The sequence below is a fragment of the Haemaphysalis longicornis genome, unplaced genomic scaffold, assembly GCF_048455015.1.
Source record: "Haemaphysalis longicornis isolate Haplotype H1 unplaced genomic scaffold, Haemaphysalis longicornis Haplotype H1 scaffold_8, whole genome shotgun sequence".
Taxonomy (NCBI): Eukaryota; Metazoa; Arthropoda; class Arachnida; order Ixodida; family Ixodidae; genus Haemaphysalis; species Haemaphysalis longicornis.
The window spans coordinates 191,094,383-191,113,590 of record NW_027526445.1 but is presented as its reverse complement, the minus strand read 5'-3'; the positions used below and the strand labels follow the sequence as shown (position 1 = coordinate 191,113,590).

Genomic DNA, 19,208 nt, shown 5'->3' with positions numbered 1-19,208 from the left:
CGGATTGACATTAAGCGGGCCAACAAGACGAAATACAAGTTTGTTTCATCTTCAAAAAAGACTGCTGCCTCTCAATAACAATGCTGCAAATTTTTACGCAAACTTCCAACAAATAAGCAAGATGTTAGGGGAAACGACGAACCGCCCAGCTTCTCGCCGGGTGTTTACGACGTCACGTGATTTTGTCTGCACGATTGGCGGCGGCCGCCGACAAAATGCAGAGACAGCCCGATTGCCGGTACCTTTAGTTCCGTTTGACCGTATCACTTGAATGCTAATGTGCAGATAACACACCTATAACTACGTTTTTAGTTCTGACCCAGATTACGTCACTTCTCTCGTCGTAGAGCATGAAATTTGAAGTGAATGAATTAATCAAATACGAAATTGGAACGTTTTTAAACATTTCTTGTGTTTAAAAAATTTCCCGTTTTTCAGGGTAGGAATGCAGCTGAGTGGGCTGCCAAAGTTACATTTTCAGGTCTATGTTCTATTTTGTGTTCATGAACGCTTTAAACTGCACTAGCGCACTTCGGAAGAACACTACCCTCACCCGCCGCGGTGGCTCAGTGGCTAAGGCGTTGCGGTGCTGAGCACGAGGTCGCGGGTTCGATTCCCGGCCGCGGTGGCCGCTTTTCTGATGGAGGTGAAAATCAAAAAACGCCCGTGTGCACGATATTTCGGGGCACGTTAAAGATCCCCAGGTGGTCAAAATTAATCCGGAGCCCCCCCCCCCCCCCCCCTTTCCTACGGCGCGCCTCATCGCCTGCGCTGCGTCGGTGCGTTAAACCCTACGATCAATCAATCAGAACACCACCCGGAACCGTACCCCTATTACTGCCGCTATAGCTAACTGTTATTCCCATGCGTATGCGCGGCACGGAGTGGTTCAGAGGCGAATTCGTGCGCAATTTTTTGTCTTACTGTACAGTTGATAGCATTACTGTTCCGTTCGGCTCTCTACCTTATCTGATGACGGTTTGCTGCGGTCTCAGCGGGGCCGCGGAACACTTTTTTTTAACGTAAAAAAAAAAAAAAAACACTTTCGGGACACGGTGCACAAGCGCACAGCCGTTACATTATGGGGCCACAAAAACCGCCCGAGCCAAGTATAACGGCTCCCCGCACCCCCGCAGAATTTAAAATAGAAACTCTGGTATTCCTAAAGGCTGACCTTTATCTCCCGCGCTCTTCAAATTCCGGTCCGGCGTAAATTCGTTGCCGACGGCTACAGCGTTATCCCAGGCACGGAGGAAAGAGGAGAAAAGTTTTTCTTCAACCCAGCTTCAGTGGCACTTTATTGTACGTTCAAATATATGTATACAAATATACTCGTCCGATGCGTCACCGATTCGGCTAGCTGGGGCGGCTGTATAGCTCTACCATCCGTTATCCCTTCCTCACAGTAACTTCCGATCGAAGCTGACTGCTTTTTGTTTCATTCAACAAACATGGGCAAACAAGTTTTTAAACATCTGAGGCAATCACCTTTTTTTTTTTTTTTTTTCTGCGGACAGGGGGAATCAGTAAAGTTTGTCGATCGAATGTTTCTCGAAAGCATTACAACGATGCTAGGATAGACCACACACACATTGGGCGATGCATGCAGTAAGTACACTGCCACTTGCCAAACGAAAAACAACCACCGTACTGCATTGCTTTATCACGCGTTGAACTGTATTCAGTGAACTTGTAGACGGCATGCAGCACTCTTGGTACGCTTAGTGTTGCATCAATGTAATAAAATTTATGACAGAACAATAGACCTCTGAGTTAAGCTGTCCCCTAGTATCTCCAATAAATTCTCCAAAATCGTGTAATTTGGAACAAAATGCGATGTGAGAATTTTCAGGTGTAACAATTACTGGATAAAAAAAATAGTTTTGAGAGAGGCAATTTTAGATACACTTTAATCGGAAGCTACAAAATAAAGGGGAAGCGTTTAGACACCTGGGGCAATAGCCGGATCGTACAGGGTGCAGGGTGCGACCCATCCTTAGAAAGGAACAAGGGACGGACCGTTGCTGATCCTAATATGCCCAGAAGATTTGTGAGTCTTTTAAAACACTGTCTGGCTGCGAAGGCTGCAGACTGTAGCAAGCAGACAAGAGCAAGAAGAGAGGAACGTCCTAGGGGCTAGTGACACTATACATTCCGCGAATATTTACATTTTAACCAGTCTATCAGGACATTCAACTACCGCTCAGTCAGTCCGTTTCAAACGAACAAAAATTAGGCTTTTCAAGTTGCTTCAAAAGGCGAGTTCAGTCGACACTCGCTAAAACAAAGTACTCGGGACAGGAAACTTAGTTCGTTATAAGCGATACCCCGTTCAAAGCGGGGACCATGAAACACTTCGTATAAAGCGAGGGTTCGAATAAAGCGATTTCGTTATATACTGTGTAATTATTGAAATAACGCCGGTTTTTCGCGAAAAGTTCCACAATACTAGGCGCAACGTAAAATTCAAGACGCTACTGGTTTTGACCAGTTGAAGCGCTGCATCTAGACAGCAAGGTGTGCAAAGCAACCTGATGGTGGCTATAAATCCCGATACGTTAAGAAGTTGTGATGTCAATACATTCAAAGCTTATTTTTTTTCTCCTTTAAATTACGCGATTTTGAACATTCATTTAAAAGCACACCCAGCTTTTTCGCTCAAAATTCCGACCTCTCAGGAACCTAGGGAAACCACTCCAGGAAAGTGATATTTGGCACAAAGGAAGAAGTCAACTTGGAGATGAAAAAACTTGAAGAACTTTCCAGGATTCTGAACATTTTATGTGCAATTCGCGGTCAAATCTTACTCCCCATGCATTTCTATGGGATAGTTTCCATGGCTCAGGAACCTAGCCGCAAAACGTGCAAGACTTGAAACTGTGCTCAAAGCAAGTTTTCACGACCAATATTAGCAGCGCAAAATGACTTTCCATTACGCTAAATAACAGCAAAATAATCGCTATTGAAAGGACTGCCATGAGCGGGAAAGCTGCACATGGGCAACTTGACAGCTGAACTCAAAGTTCCCATTTAATAATAAACTAAATTATCAGCTTCAATAACCACACTCAAAAGCAGTCGTTCACGCTGAAAAGTCCGTAGAATAAGGTTAAGCGCCATTCTGCGCAAGTGAGTGAACTTCAATTCAAGCACAAGCTGTTCATTATAGATATACGGATTTTCCCGAACATTATTTCGTTTTAGTCAGCCCAACAAGGCTCTTTTGGATAGAGTGCAGCGTCGACAACATTTGACAAGCAATAGGCAGATGGTATACGTCGGCAATGAAGCGGGTCGTAGTGTGTAGGGCTCCAAATAATTCAATTAAGGCACCTAACACCATTTGTGCAGCGAAACCACGTAATGCTGACGATTGAATGTGTACCGCCGGAAACCCAGTTGGTGCGTCCGGGGTGGAGACGAATCAGAGTGTCAATGTACTTACTGAATCGATCTCACCCAGACTTAATTAACACACGCATAATTAGAAGCCCCCACAGCTTCACGTCATGCGAAACTAATTAGGACATCGGAGACACAGCACACAAACGACAAAGTGCGGCTTCACAGAACCCCATTGTTGTTTCTCGGGTGAACGCAGACTTCACGGCTGAACGACTCACTCAACCGCTGCCTGACAAGAGGCGCCGCCAGCCAGTTACGCAAGGCCAGGAACCGTGCTTTGCTTCCAGCCCGAACCATCCCCAACGCTTACGCACAACGTTTAGAACAGTAGAAGAAGAAGAAAAAAAGTGAAACAGATTAGTGAACGGGTTGTGATCCTACAACCCTAAAACAAAACAGAGCAACTGCCTAGCACGAAACAAAGCCACCTTTAGAAAATCCGATTAGCTAAAACGCACGGGCGCTACCACACGCATAAAACATTCGACGCCAACGCGAAGAAGAAACCTCCCCGCGTAACTTATTTACGCCGTGCAATTACGGGAAAAGCAGCCGCGCGCCGTTAGCCGCGAGACCGCCGAGTGCACGCCCAATAATTACGTCGACAACGGGCGCGTCTCCGGCGGCCGTATTCGGCAGACAACCGCATCCGCAAGATAAGCGAACACTGATAGACAACCCGTCAGGCATTTCGGACAATTTCTCCCCACGGTCTCAGCAGACGAGCGTCAGACGACGGATCGCGCGAGACGGGCTTATCTCTCTCTCTCTAGAGAGAGAACACTCACCACTGGGGTTTGGCCGTTGATTACGCCGATGTCCCTGCTAGCTCCGCAGCCGTTATCGCCTCCTCCTGGTCCCCGGCGTTGATAAGGGAACACAAGCGTCGCTCCCAGCGGCGGCGGCGGCAGTAGCAGACAACAGTTTTATAAGCGTTATCCAATCGGCTCCGACCGGCTTTGCGAGGAAGCAGCAGCAGTGCGGCGGTGCGGCACTACTTTGGTCACCAGCGACCACCGGTGCGGACGCTATTTCCAGAACGGAGACCGAAATAACCGCAGTCGGCGGCGGCAGCAGCGGCACATCGTCGCGGCAGCAGCAGCACCATGGCACACATACAACAAACGCGGCGCACAGTTGTCGTCGGCAGCACTTTCCCCGCCTCCCAACTGTCGACCCCGCCGCCAGATACCGTCGGGCCAACTATAAATCAAGCCGCCGGGAAACACAACACTGCAGCCGTCCAAAGCCAAAGCCAATGGCGGAGTCAGTCACACTACTCGGCCGCCGATGAAAACAACGCGCGCGCGGAGGGCTTTCCTACGTGGCAGAAGGCCGGCACCACAACCACCACGCGACCGGTAATCGGGGAGGCCGCAGGGTGAGAGAGATTAGAGCAAAAGAGGGGGGAGGGAAGAAAATTGAAGCGAAATCTGCCGTTTTCCGGGTGCCGGCGCAAGCGCCGACGACACGCCAGAGCCGGTAGCAGACGACGACTACGACGTCGCTGATACGGCGCCCGGAGCGGGGCGCAGCCAAGACGAGCCAACAAAAGAACAAAACGGGAGAAAGTGGCCACTCCACTGCAGCAGGCGGTTAAAGGGAGGAGAGGCGAAAGATAACTGGTCCCGACGTTGTCGCCGTCAGCGGCTGCCCCGAGTCTCGGCGCAGAGTCGGGCGCGGGGGAGCGTATATGACCACGACGAGCACGTGGCGGGTCCCTGGCGGGGGAGAGCTCCCGCCGTTCGAATCGTCGTCGCTGACGTCGGACGTCGAACGTCGCCGCGTTGTCGTCGCCGTCGTACTCTCCCCCACAGCCGCCGCCGCCGCAGGGGGACAGCCCGATAAAATACCGAGCGCCAAAAGGGAAAAAGAAAAGCCTACCGGCGTGCGCCGAAATCTGCCGCCGCTTGCTACACAATCGGGCCGCGCCTAGCCTCCGCTGCCCTTTCCCTCTTCCTCGAGTGACGGAGATGGAGAGAGACTTGTCAGTGCCGCGGGCCGAACTCTCGCACCCAGATTTGCCAGGCAGCCGTCACGCAGAAGACGAGAGCAGACGACACGCACCGCGCCACAACGGGGTTTCTCCCGAGGATAACACGCAGCGAAGAAAGTGCGTGTGCCGTGAATAGAAATTGCCGGTGCACTTCGCGTGGGCGTTGCCGTAATTTCCAATGCGATGCGAGGTGGGAGCGCGAAATAAGCGGAACCGGGTTAAGGCCTATCAAACGCGGGAAAGCTTACCTGTCAACCGCGTTGAGCACTGGTTTCGAAAATACCGCAAACGGCAATTAGTAATCAGCCCGCCATGCGCGCACAAACGCTCGAACCGGATATTTACTAAGCCAGATATACAATTCCACCGGTTTTGCGCACGGCCCTACGCTGGAGCTAAGGAATGCCTTGTATCGCGTACTTGGTTCATTGTTCAACTAAATCGGAGCACAAAATAATAGCAAAGACAACAACGACATTTCATAGCGAACGAACACGCAGCACCTGCGAATACTTTAGTGCAACGTCATGTGCCGTGCTTTTGTGTAATGTTGCTGCCGTTCTTTCTGTTCTTTCTTACTTTTTTCTCCGCAATATATGATATGATTAAGGCTAATTAAGGTTATTGAATGACATGCACTTTTTAGGCGCGCTCATTTTTGAATTTACAGAAACCACGACTTAACAAAAAAAATTTCAACTCTCATTTCAAATCCGTACGACGCAAGCGTATTTTAACTCATTTTCGGGGCTTTCCGTGTTGTTTCCAAGCACGAGTAGCTCGTTCGGCTGCAGCCAACTGAGTCATTTGTTTAGCTGCCCCACAACACGTGTCAACCATAGAGTATTCAGGGAATCGCGGGCCGGGATATTTATTGCGGTGAATGTCCTTCACTTTGCCATGATTGACAGAAAAAAAAGAATCTCGTCGTCAAACGGAGTCCAACAAGGCTTTACACTGAGCGTTTTTGCAAACGTTTTTCGTCCACCTCAATGCTGTTCGTACACATTTTTTCCCGCGTGTCTAAATCTCAGTCCCGTATCTAAATTTATGGCTACGCCACTGATGCCAGCTATGCTCTGTAAATACCTCAGGTTTGTCTTTCAGCCCATCCAAAAAATAAAATCGAAAAAAAGTTACACTCACACAAGTATATAGTGTAGAACAGTGCCAAGATGTGTCGTGCATGCACGTGGAAAAGATACAACTATAGGGGAAAAATTTCTTTAATTGGACAAAACACCTACTAAGTTACCCCACGCAAGTTACTCCAACCAATAAACAGTACTTATCTAGGCTGGCAGCCTCGAGACGTCTTTTCCCATGCAGGCGCAGTCGATCAGTCGTGAGACGCGGTTCTCATGAAACGTCGACTTGGGCGCTGACGTCAATTGTTAGCGCAATGACGGCAGCCGACGGTACACGCGCTGGCCCGGCGTGTCGACCCGGCGTGTCTTTCGACCCGGCGTGTCGAAAGATGAATTAAACCAGTCTACGCTAAGTAATTCTCGGCCGAGAAACTAACTATACGATGACGTACTAAATTTGCAATTCTTGCGTTCCCGTAACTTTTTCACGCAGGCACACGAATATACGGCGAACCAAACAGCGTTAAGACACGGACGTCAGGGAAAGGAAACGCGAGAAATGCTTATTTTATTGTCGTTTGCAAAGCACATATTGCAAAGACAATGCGTGCAGGCTAGCATACCTCGAGCAGCTGGGAACAAACTTAGCCGCCGCATTTAAATGAACAGGCCTAGTCAAACAGCAAGGAAACGCACCCGCGATTAAAAATGGAACTGAAGCGAGATAAGTTTGAGTGATCATTTGGCACGGCTTAAAGGGACACTGAAGTGAATTTGTCAAGCTCCCGTTTTTGGTTGCACTGTGTAGACTGGCTCAAATTAGCACACTTTTCATCGTTTATCCGGTTGACAAATCGGTAATTATTTTACAAAGCGCGAAAGAAGAAAAACTACCATGCTCGGTTTGCGGCGGCAGCACCAACTAAGGCTGTGACGTTGGGAGGAGGGGCGCCGTGATTGGACGATGCCCAAGGTTAGCAATCAAACAAGTTTCGGTTTCGGTTCTGTAAAACATAACCAATGGCGTTGTTGGATGGGCATTCTCAATATCTCAGTAATCATCGTACCGCGCTTCTGCCATGTTGTCGGCTGTAAAATGCACAAGATAAGCCTCCCAGGACGGCTTGTAGTCGTAGCATTCACTAGCCGAGACCTACGCAGTGCATGAACGCACTCCGCGTACCCGCAGACGCCCAAATGTCATGCGCTTTTCCCCCATATTTGGAGCTTGCCTCCCTCATGCCTGTATCGTAAAAAGCGTGTTCACACCAGGCCAAGGGTCTGTTCATTCTGGCCTGTGCCCACTGCCTGCAAGCAGTTGGTGCTTATGGCAACAGCACGCCAACGAGAACTCGCTAGCGCGCCAGTTCCAGCCTGCGCGCGTTTTGTGAACTAGTTCGTGTACCCATGAACGTTGCGGCCAAAAAAAAAGGTGAACTCAATATGGAAAACATCGGCGGAAAACAAAAAAGTTAACTTACAAAAAAAAAAAAAAAAGCACGTAACCGCGGGGATTCGAACTCGTGACTTGCAAAACATTTGCGGTGACATAACTAGCGCCCCAGACCACTGAGCCACGTAGCGGGGCGCGAAGGCCTAGCTAATATAGGGTATATATTGTACAACCAGTTTACACTTTTATTTAGTTTTGGCATTTCAAGCCGCTTAGGTGACTATTTGTTGTACTGCGATCGTGCTGTAAGCGTCGCCCGAGTTCCCACAGTAGCTCACGTCTAGCAATTGCATTTCGTAGATGGAAAAGCGTTCGCAGATGCGTAGTCGTGCTGCTGACCGCTGTGCTTGTTCGCCCAGCGCAAAAAAGTGCTTCCCGCGCCCTAGTTTTACGCTGTACGGTAAAAATATCAGTTGATTTTATTTCCTTAGTACCTATATTGACTTCGCTGACTCTTCTCCCGCCTTCAAGAGGCCTTATATTTTCCTCCTGGCGTACCAGTCAGCGAAGCGTCGCATGTGCGCTTGTGCAGCGCTTGTGTGAAGCGACCTTGACTTGGAGCTAGATACAGTGTACAAACAAACCAAGTAAAGAAAGGCACATTCTTCCATTCACAAACGTGTCCTGGCTTCGTTTCAACTAAGCGAACGAATTGCGACCAAGCAATTTTTTTTAACCTCCTTGATTGCGACGACCCGCCGGCGGCCGGCGGACGAAACGCTGGGCCGACTGACTCTGTCGGCCGGGGAGCCGTGCAGTAGCGCAGCCGTGGCGCAGCCAATTGCCAGCTCATCCCCTCCTGACGTCACACGAAAACGCCACAGAAAATGGACGAGCGTAAAGAGAGAAGGACAGCATTTTCGAATTAGTTTTTCTACTAAATAAATTCGCGTAAACGCGCCTAGAGTGGTCGAAACATGGCCTGGGGACTCCGGACTACAATTTGCGCTAGTAATCCCGCAATGTTTACATATCACTTCAGTGTCCCTTTAAATCAGCGCGAAACAAGCCGATAACGTTGGCCAAACATCACAAGAATTTTGCTTCTTGAGTAGGAAAGTGGCAGAGTAAGAATCGAAATAAAGGGTCGGCCTGTGAAAATTACTGAAACTTCCTGGCCCGGACGTAGTGTGTAAAGCTCTGCACGTAACACCGAAAAGTCTACAAAACGGTCATCGGCGAGCTTAAAGTTTCCCTGGCACGCAAGTCGCTGCGTCATTCGCCGTATTCACGCGACTGTGACCATCCTGCAAATACAGGACTTTTTTTTTTCTTCGTCTTTTCGTTTCATTTATACTCACTCACCCCCCCCCCCCCCCCCCCCCCTTCCACAAAGCGCTTATCGGCGAGCTCAGCCACCGGACGACCAAGCAATGTGAAAAAGCCAGCTTTTCGACGTCCTTAGAATAGCGACACTACTACGGGAATAATACCACGTGTGTTCGAACAAGCAAAATGGAGTATAAATTACATAAAGTGAATCGGAATGCATACGACGGTAGAGTGCAGCGAAAAAAGAAAATGGCAGCAAAACGGTGAAAGTGGCAACGCTCAAGTGCCTCTTTCGTCGAGTAGAAAACTATCAAATTAGGGGCCGAAGGGCTTGCGTTCAGAAGTTAAAAGAGGGAGACATTTTTATAGCTTTTTATGGGAACTGTGATTTACGGCACTTCGGCCAGCTTTAAAACGGTCATATCCTCTCGTCTGGCTTCTCTCTCTCTCTTTTTTTTTTCGTCATTAAAGCTTTCGAGCGAACTTGCTGGGATACGAACCAAAAAAAAAATAAAAAAAAATCCAAGAAATGTCTCAATTTGCGAGCGAGTAACGTCCGTGTCAGCTACAGACGTCGGTATACACGCTTATCGTTCCACTTGTCCATACAGGAAGACTCCGCGACTCGAGATCCTGCCGCTCGAGGTGAGCAAAGCGGAAGACGGGGAAACGGCGCGCCTTGCAACGCATTGCCGCCGGAAGAGCAGACGCTCAACACGAGACCGTGCCCGCCGTGGCGGTCGTCGTCCTCGCGGGGTGGCTCCCAAGAAGACCGCAGTGGTGCGGTCACTGCAGATCACCCGTAAAAGTTCGCTTTAACAAACTTTTCAGTTCAACGAACCCACCCCCCACCCCGACATCTTCGTTACCTTAAAGGGGTATTACCTTAAAGGGGTAAAATATTGCTTAGTTCAGTTTAAAACAGCAAGCCTTTAGTACTAAACTCACTCGGCTCCATTCCAGCCATGAAAGTCGTTCTTGTACCAGAAAAAAACGCAAGAGAATGTGCATTAAAATTCTTTAAATATTTGCCGCCACAGTGACTTGATATCGGCGCGGGCAACGTAATATACGCCAGCACCAAATTAGGGAGCAAACCCGAATAGAAGATATCGTAGATCAAATTGAGCAGAAGAAGTACACTTGGGTGTATTACGAACCGATAACAGGTGGACTATACGAGGACAACGGATTGGACACCGACAGACTGCACTAGAAGAAGGTGAAGGCCATTAACTCGATGGAGAGAAGAAAAGAAAATTCGGACCCGCCGCGTTGGCTCAGTGGCTAAGGCGTTCTGCTGCTGAGCACGAGGACGCGGGTTCGATTCCCGGCCGCGGCGGCCGCTTTTCTGACGGAGGCGAAAAGCAAGAATGCTCGTGTGTCCGAGTTAAAGATCTCTTGGTGGTCAAAAGAGAGTTTTAGCATATCGTTACCGTGTTTACGTTACCGTTTACCGTGTTTGCGGGAGTCAACTACGCAGCGAGAGTTACCGCGAACGCTAACTTACCGGCACAGGCTTCACCGTCGGCAGCGGCTTCCGGTGACACGGTAAACGGCAACGCAAACACGGTAACGATATGCTAAAACTGCCTAAAATTAATCCGGAGGTCTCCACTACGGGTGCGCCTCATCGCCTGCGTTGCGTCGGTGCGCTAAATCCCGCAATCAATCAATCAATCAATCAATCAATCAATCAATCAATCAATCAATCAATCAATCAATCAATCAATCAAAAAAGAAAATTCGGAGCCAAGAATGGACTCGGGCAGCGCGGACAGGAGTGGTTGGATGTCACGGGAGAAGCCTTCGTCCTGCAGTGGACCTAACAGGGCTGTTGATGACGATGACGACCAAAAACCCGGTTGCCGGTGCGTTTACTGCAGGTTCGCATTCAAGCGATATTGATCAACCAGAACGAGAAGCCCCACTACAATCGCCCAGTCACGTTTGTTGGCGCTGGCTTAGTTCGGCGGCAACCAATGGCACAAAAAGGACACGGAGAAGTCGCCGGAAAGTGCCTAAGGAGTCGCCACTGCTGCAAACATTTGCCTCATTATCCCCATTAATTGTCTAAAGTTTGCGATGAAACTGATGCAATTGTTATCGAAAAAAAAAAACGGTCTTTTCAATGAACCAAACTTGTATTTCGTCTTAATGGCCCCCATCGAACGGCACTGGTCGTGGCTCATGCCCGGCGCCAAGCAATCCGGATGCACGTATTGCTTCACGCCGCATTATTATCAGCGCCGATAGAAAATAATTCTGACCATGACAGTCGCGTCCCCGTGTGTGTACGTACGTGCGTCACACGACGTAACGTCACCGCGGTAAATAATCCCGTCCTTATCATCACATCAATCGTAACTAGGGGTGTGCGAATATCAAATTTTTCGAATACGAATCGAATACGAATATCTATCTTCGAATATCGAATCGAATATCAAATAATTAAGGGGGAATGTGGCTTTCAAAACCAACTTTTTTATTTTTCTTGTGAATTTTGATGAAAATTAACAGATCAAACTGGTAGTGCTTCTGTGATAACACCATAAAAATTTCAAAGTAATATTTTGAAAACTTTTTATTCATAAAATTTTCTTTCTGTCCTCTAGCACCGAGCTTGAGCGGCCTATAAAGCATGATAGAAAACTTGTTCAAAGTGCTTTGCATTCCAAAATGAATGGACGAGGTCATAACAGTCTTACGTTGCGAAAGAAAGCGATATGGCTCGACCGCATCGCGGCACTCGTATACCGCAACATGTCGTACTTTGTTTATCCCTGACATGGCCCGCCAGGTCGCTCCTAAGATTAAATCTAAAGTCACAGGCATTAATTACAGCTACTGGCGTTCAATTGTACCCGGTTGTGCAGCCAGGCGATGCTCCAACGCGCAGCGGCTACGCCGTGCGCGCCGAAGCTTTTGACGCGTCGGCCGTTTCTTTCCCAAGGCTAGCGAGCCTACTGTCAAGCTTAGCAATAACTAAGCGTGTAGGCATCTCAAATAAGACCAAAAGTTCACTGCGCGAACCGCTATCACAAGCGCGCACACCGCGTTTCACCCTCCAGAGTAAAGTCACGCTCACCACGAAGCGTTCGATGACCTCCGCCTTTCGAGCCACGCAACTTCCCGTAATACGGCTTCTGATCTCAGGAATTGTCATAGCTATAATGCCGGTGTTGAATACCATAGCACATAAAATTATTCAACAGAAACTTGGACGAGCGAGGCAGTGCAAATGAACTCAGAAGCGCGCACTACACAGTTCCGACGGCCGCCGTCTTGCATTGCCTCAGCGACGCCCAATCAGGAGGGCCGTTTCAACGCGCGCCAACCGGAAAGCCAACCACGCTTCAGCATCTATTCCTGGCTTCGTTTGTGCGCATTTCTTTTTCTGTCATTCGTGCATCTGTGAATGAACAAAGATAAAAGACACTGTAAGAGGAAAGAGGATCGCTCGGCCGGTACAATGGTACCAAACGGCCACGCCTGGTGGCACCGTTGCGGAGATACAGTGCTCCAAAAATCGCCGTTTTTTCGCCCATTTCCGCTGACATTTTGTCACCGCAGCTGGCAAAAGTATTCTTTATTCCACTTTGCGACGGTTTTCGGCGGACAAACTTTGCAAACGCACAGGATAGAAAACCTAGAAGCCGAATATGTGGCTTTAAAAAAAACGATGTTGTGGTCCCTTTTCCGAAGTTGAAAGACCCCTCCAAACTAATCAATCCAAATATTTGCTAATAACCGATTATTCGAACCTGTTCGAATATTCGAAATGTTTCGAATAGATAGTTTTCGAATCGAATACGAATATAACATATTTATTACTCGAGTAATATTCGAAATTTTCGAATATTCGCACACCCCTAATCGTAACTAATGCAATAATAGGCGTCCCAGGTTTGGAGGGTTGGTGCTTGAGGCAATATATATATATATATATATATATATATATATATATATATATATATATATATATATATATATATATATATATATATATATATATATATATATATATATATATACATACACAATTGCAATATTAACGCCAAGGATCGAAAATCGCGAGGACAGCATGCATGCGAATTAACCTGCGATTTGAGACCACGCAACCAAGACGACGAAAGCTGCGCTACCGGACAGCATCATATTTAAATCTCGTGCGAGTAGCTTGTTGTCTCAGCTCGAGCGCTTCTCGGCCAAAAGAAGTTCTTCACCGCCTCTTCTCGTAAAGCTAGTAAAGCAGGTAACGCCTAAGTAAAGCCTAAAGCCACCCCAAAAACGCGGTCTTGCTGTACGCGTCAACATACAAAGTTGCCGCACTCTGACCGCTTTCGCCTGGTTTTCATTTATCCTGGCGTGTTGAAACTTGTTACAACTGCGGCCGTATATAGGGACAGGTTCGTTTCCCAGGACGTCGATATTCCTTCGCAACGAACACGACATGATACAGCGAGAGAGGGGGAAAAAGAAAAAAAGAGAAAAAGGGAGGACCCGATGCGACACCGCGCCGCAAGCGTCGCGACGTCCCGCCTTGGAGTCGTTCCAACAGACTTTCCCCAACGGCTCGGAAAGTTACAATGGAGCGGTCATTATCAAAGACCCACGAAGACAATGAAAATGTAAGAGAGAAAAATCGGCGAGCGACTCGAAAAACTGCGCAGCAAGAAACAAATCGCTTTGTTTCGTCTCGAATAAAATGCGCGAGGAAGAAAGAAAAACTCCGACAAACTTTCCTAGTAGAAAAATAATGATGCCTCCAAATCAACGAAAAGTAAAAAAAGTGAGAACGGAGACAAGTCAGCCGAGATTTATCGCATGATTCTCAAGCAACTTTTTCAAGTCACTTTTGGGAACGCGATCGATTTGCAAGAGTACAGCGGTCTCAATTTAAACTGGCGCCTAAAGTGGCCTTTTTTTAGGCTTGCCTCGAAGAAAGATTCTCTCTATCCAGCTCGCATTGCCCGGTTTTCTCGCATAACGCTACGTTTTTCATCCAGCGTTCTTGGCAGAGCGCCGCCGCAATTCAGATTTCCAGACGATGCCGGTAACGGGTGGATGGTTTCCCTTCTGTGGCAGGCGCCATTTTTAAAAAGTCATTTAACTGTTGACTGCGACTTCGTCACTGGCAGAGTCTTTTTTTTTTTTTAGTTAATACTGGCCCATATTCCGATTTACGTGTAACTTTGTATCGCATAGCACTCATCGTCGCTTCATAGCAGTTTTCTGATCAACGGCGCTCAACCGTTGCATTGGATAGTATTCCCACGTCGAGTTAGGGGAGCCCAAACGTGCGAGAACAGCAATTTCGTTTCAATACCTCTGAATCGGAGAGAATTGGTTGAAATATAGGCAAATCTCTTGGGATAAAAACAGTGCCTGTTTATCGAATAGGACACTGATTAAATTTATATTGCATTGCAGCTGGATCAGCAGGGGGGGAAAAGCCAAGCTAAGATACATTTCTACAGGCTCCTTACTGACTACTGGCATATGCCCCTTACTCTAAAGCCCCCAAAGAGATTAGTTTGGGTATTAGTTACTGGCCCTCAAGTTCCCTGTATTAGTCCTAATAATAATAAAAAAATCCCGGGCCATCTTCACTAACGTAAAACCTGGTGATGGGCGAAGCATGCAGTGCACAAGTGTATTCTTGGAGCCTTGGCGTTTTTGCCAACGGAGATGAAACCGTTGGGGGTACAGCTCTGCTGTAAAAGTCGCTTGTCTTTGAAGCACGAAGTTCTCCCACGCGAGGCTTAAATGAGTGTCCCGGCGTTTTCTTTTTTTTTTTTTAAGTACGCGTTACGAAGCGCTCCAGCGCGAGGCGTAAACGAGTGTCCCGGTGTTTTTTAGCACGCGTTACGTTCCAGCGCGAAGCGTAAACGAGTTTCGCGGTGTTTTAGTACCGTGACTACATGAGACGAACGACGATGGCGACAGGAGGCGCCAACAGCCCCAGCCCTTAAGGAGCCTGGCGCCTAAAAACTGACCTTAAAAAGCGCGCACACACGCTAACGCTCGTCGTGACGAGCAAAGGGAAACAAAAGTTCCAGTTCACTCAGCAATGGGAATACGACTCACTTTCCTTCAGCGTAATTCCTGCCTCCCGGTAATTGAGCGAAAATTGCGTCACGTTTCATCGGCGCAGAACAACAGAAAGGATAATGTGCGGGCATTTCCAAGAACCCGCTCGGAAAATTCGCGTTCGCGGACGCATTTCCTACAAGCTGGTAGCTACGCGCGCGCGCAAGTCTGTCCAGCTCAATAATGGAGCAAAAAAAGAAGCGTCTTTTCAGGCGGGATCGAAAGGCCTGCGTCCCCGCGTCAATATTTAATCACGACGCGAGGCAGGCGGCTTCGCCGTGGGAAATGCCGGGTGTTCAAAGTGCGAACGCTGGAGTGGAGATGGAGAAATAAGCGTGCATTCAGTTTTGAGATTTGGAACAGCTAGCTGGCCTCCTCAGACGAACCTTTCTTTTAACGGGGAAGCTGATTTGGAGCCCTGTATACCAAAAGTTCGACAGTGGGGGACTTTAACAAAAACAAGAGAAAGAAAAAAAAAGACTCGCGAAACACAGCACGAGTGAAACCCGCCGCGGTGGCTCAGTGGCTAAGGCATTGTGCTGCTGAGCACGAGGTCGCGGGTTCGATTCCCGGCCGCGGTGGCTGCTTTTCTGATGGAGGCGAAGAGGAAAAACGCCCGTGTGTGCGAGATTTCGGCGCATGTTAAAGATCCCCGGGTGATCAATGATTAATCCGGAGGAGTCCTCCACGTTGCGTCGGCGCGTTAAACACAACAATCAATCAAATCATTCAAGAGTACGTGTGAAAGCAACCGCCCCACAGGATTTAATTTTTGAGACAGAGAATAGCCAGACACGTTTCAGCCACGTGCGCACACCTCACGTGTATCGTTCGTCGCTGTTTTCTGCTACCTCGACCCGGAATACTGGCGATAAAGAATGCGCGCCCCAACGTGATTTCAACGAGCGGGCGACAAAGGCAATATCCGGTCAACTGCACGGCTCCCACAGTCATCACTTCGCTGCGTCACCTACACGCGAACAGAGATGTTCACTCGGGCACCTTCCGGTTTTCCTTTCACCGAAAATAGGCGGAAGTTTAGGCGCTTCATACAAGCATGGCGTCGCCGCTGACAGGATGGTGACATATCCATCTCGCACCGAAATGGCGCACGTCGGCTCGTCGATGCCACGGGTGGGGCACAGAATTTCATGGCAATATATTATTGCCTGAGCAATAGGTGGGACATTTGGGCAAAACTTTCGCGTCCACCCGTCAAGACAGGAGCGATAGAAGAGCAGAGAACGAAAACAGAGAGGTCGCGTGGAGAAAGAGCTGCAGCGGTGCCGACGTTGCCAGGGGTGAACCAATTAATCTCCTATTCCCATTTAGGGGCGAGGCCCCTTAGGGGCTGGGGCTGTTGGCGTCTCCTGTCGTCGTCGTCGTAATCGCCGTTCGTCTCATGTAGTCACGCTGCTAAAACACCGGGACGCCTCGACCGCTGCTGAAACACTCGTTTACGCCTCGCGCTAGAGAGCTTCGTGCTCCAAATACAAGAGACGTTTACAGCAGAGCTGTATGCCTCTGCCTTCCCAACGTTTAATCTCCGTTGGCAAAAACGCCAAGGCGTCACGAATACACTTATTATACCGTGCATGCTTCGCCCCTCCCCAGGATTCACGTTAGTGCAGATGGGCCGGGATTTTTTGTACAGTATAAAACTGTACGGATGACTGACAATTCGATAAAGTGTTCTCAGTTGCTCTAGGGCAGCTCGCCAACTGGAGCGTCGCCCCCTAGGAAGCCTGTGCGCATGCTGACAGACCTAAATGTGCCACCCGGGCGGATTGCGCGAAGTAACTCCTGCCACCAATCGATCAGGCGATCAGAAGGGCAACGTGCGGAACCCCGACCGACACCTCGCGAAGTTCGAACAATGGCGCGCGTAAGACGGAAAATCCGCTCGGTTGAGCTCTCCCGCGAGCGCATAGCGACAGATCACGCGAAGCGTCGTCTCCTAATTGGGACGATCGGCGTCCTGCGGCGTCACGGTGCACCGTAGACCTGCTTCGTGGGAATGCGATCGCAAAGCGTGAAAAAGGAGATGCCGCAGAACATGAGGCTCGGACTGAGACAAAACGACGACGGGGGTTTTTGACAGCGTTGAATAAGAAAGAAAGAAAGAAAGGAAGAAGGGTTGAAGAACGAAAAGAAAGAAAGAAGGAAAGACAGGATCAGTTTGCCGCGAGAAGACAGCAGGCGGTCTCCGCAAGCGATACAGACTAGCAAAAGCACCTCACAAGTGTGTCCTCGCATCAGTCCCACTGGTGTCCCCCATCTGCAGCACGTTTCCCCTGTCTCCAATGTGGCTGCTGTTGCTGTTGTTTAGACCCAATTTCGTTCCACGCTATTTTTCTTGTCGCCAATGCCCTCGGGGACCCCTTTAAAAACCCGGCAACACACACAACGCGGCCGACCACGGCGAGAGAGGAATGCGACGGCGTCGCTTTGAGCAACCTTGCTAATGCGAAAAGCACGCAGGCTCGCGCGCGCCGATCTGTTGCCAAAGCTCGCGCTTCGCAGTTACCGCGCGAAACAACCACGGCCGGACAGTCGTCGCACCCCCAAATAGCCGCGCGAACAGCGCGCGAACAGCGTGGACGTGTCCACAGAACGGGTAAACAAGCCGCTTAGCAAGCAAAGTTCACTTAAAGGCGTACCAGACGAAACGAATCCCGGTCAGCGTTCACACAGCTGGTAAACAAGTTGCCCAATTGAAAATAAATTCGCTTAAGTTTCGATATCAGTCGAAACGAATGTACAGTCATGGCGAAATGCGAACCCGAAAATATGAACCGGAACGCACCAATAGTGCGATATCTTTCCGTGCAAGTGAAAATGTCGCATGGCTTTTTTATTGCAGTAACAAAGATTGAAAATGTGTCTTTTCAAATATATACTCCCAGCGAGACATTATATCATCTGGTCTGGTTTATATTTTGGTCTTGCAATTTCATTTGTCCATAGAGCACTTAGAAAAGCGGACGAAACTAAACTAAGTTTGTCTAGGTTTCGGTTTCAGACCAGACGATGATAAGCTCGTTTTGGTTTTGATTCTGAGTGAGACAAGGCTAAGTTCCACTCGGTTTCGATCTGCCGCACAGCAGCTCCGTGGTCTTGATTGAGTGAATAAATTTAATTACTGGGCATCAGGTGCTGATATTAGGCTTCCACACTCCGACAGAACAACGCTGCCAGCGCCGCTCTTGTTCGTGGGCACGCTTTTGCTCTGCGACTTTGATCGGCAGGCTTTACATACGACAGACGCGTTTTTTTCGCGAGGTGGGGCATTCGCGCTGAAGAAGGCGCGCCCTAAATGCCCTCAACGCTAATTGGCTACCAGACCACGTGCTCGTAGAAAAGAAGCCAATGCCACTCGAACAGAGTTGTCGGAAAAGTGGAACGGGCTCAGTGCCGTGCACGTGTTCAACGTAGGCAACACAATCGCTCAGCAATTTGCCCAATTCTTTTACACTAAGCCCCACGGCAGCGTCTTGCCCCCCTCCAGCTGCTTCTACACTAGTATTCCCACACCACATTCTTGACACCCTGCCGCTACAGCAGTTACTTGTAGAGTTCTTTTATCACACCCAAGCTGCTTTTCCTACACCCATTTTGACACCCTTGCAGTACCCTCTTGCGCTTCTCCCTTTTGTACACCTCCTACGCCCATTTTTTACACCTTTCTGCAACAGCAGCTGCGAGGCACACGTTTTTTTACACCCCCCTTCCACAAAATCCCGATACTCCATTTTTTTACACTAAGCTTCCACAGCGTCTTGACTACCCAGTCGGCCACAATCAAATCCAAGTAATAAATACGCTACAGTGACTTGTACGTCACAACTTCGAGATAAGTCTTCGAGATAAGTCTTGTGAAAAGAAAACCCACTGGAAGCTT

The 19,208-nt window shown here is 48.8% G+C and overlaps 1 protein-coding gene across 2 annotated transcripts in view; it reads right to left on the bottom strand.

Moving 5' to 3' along the window:
- Positions 1-19,208, bottom strand: part of LOC144149808 (hypoxia-inducible factor 1-alpha-like) — a 235,900-nt gene that overhangs the window by 77,683 nt on the left and 139,009 nt on the right. The gene's annotated exons all lie outside the window — the stretch shown is intronic.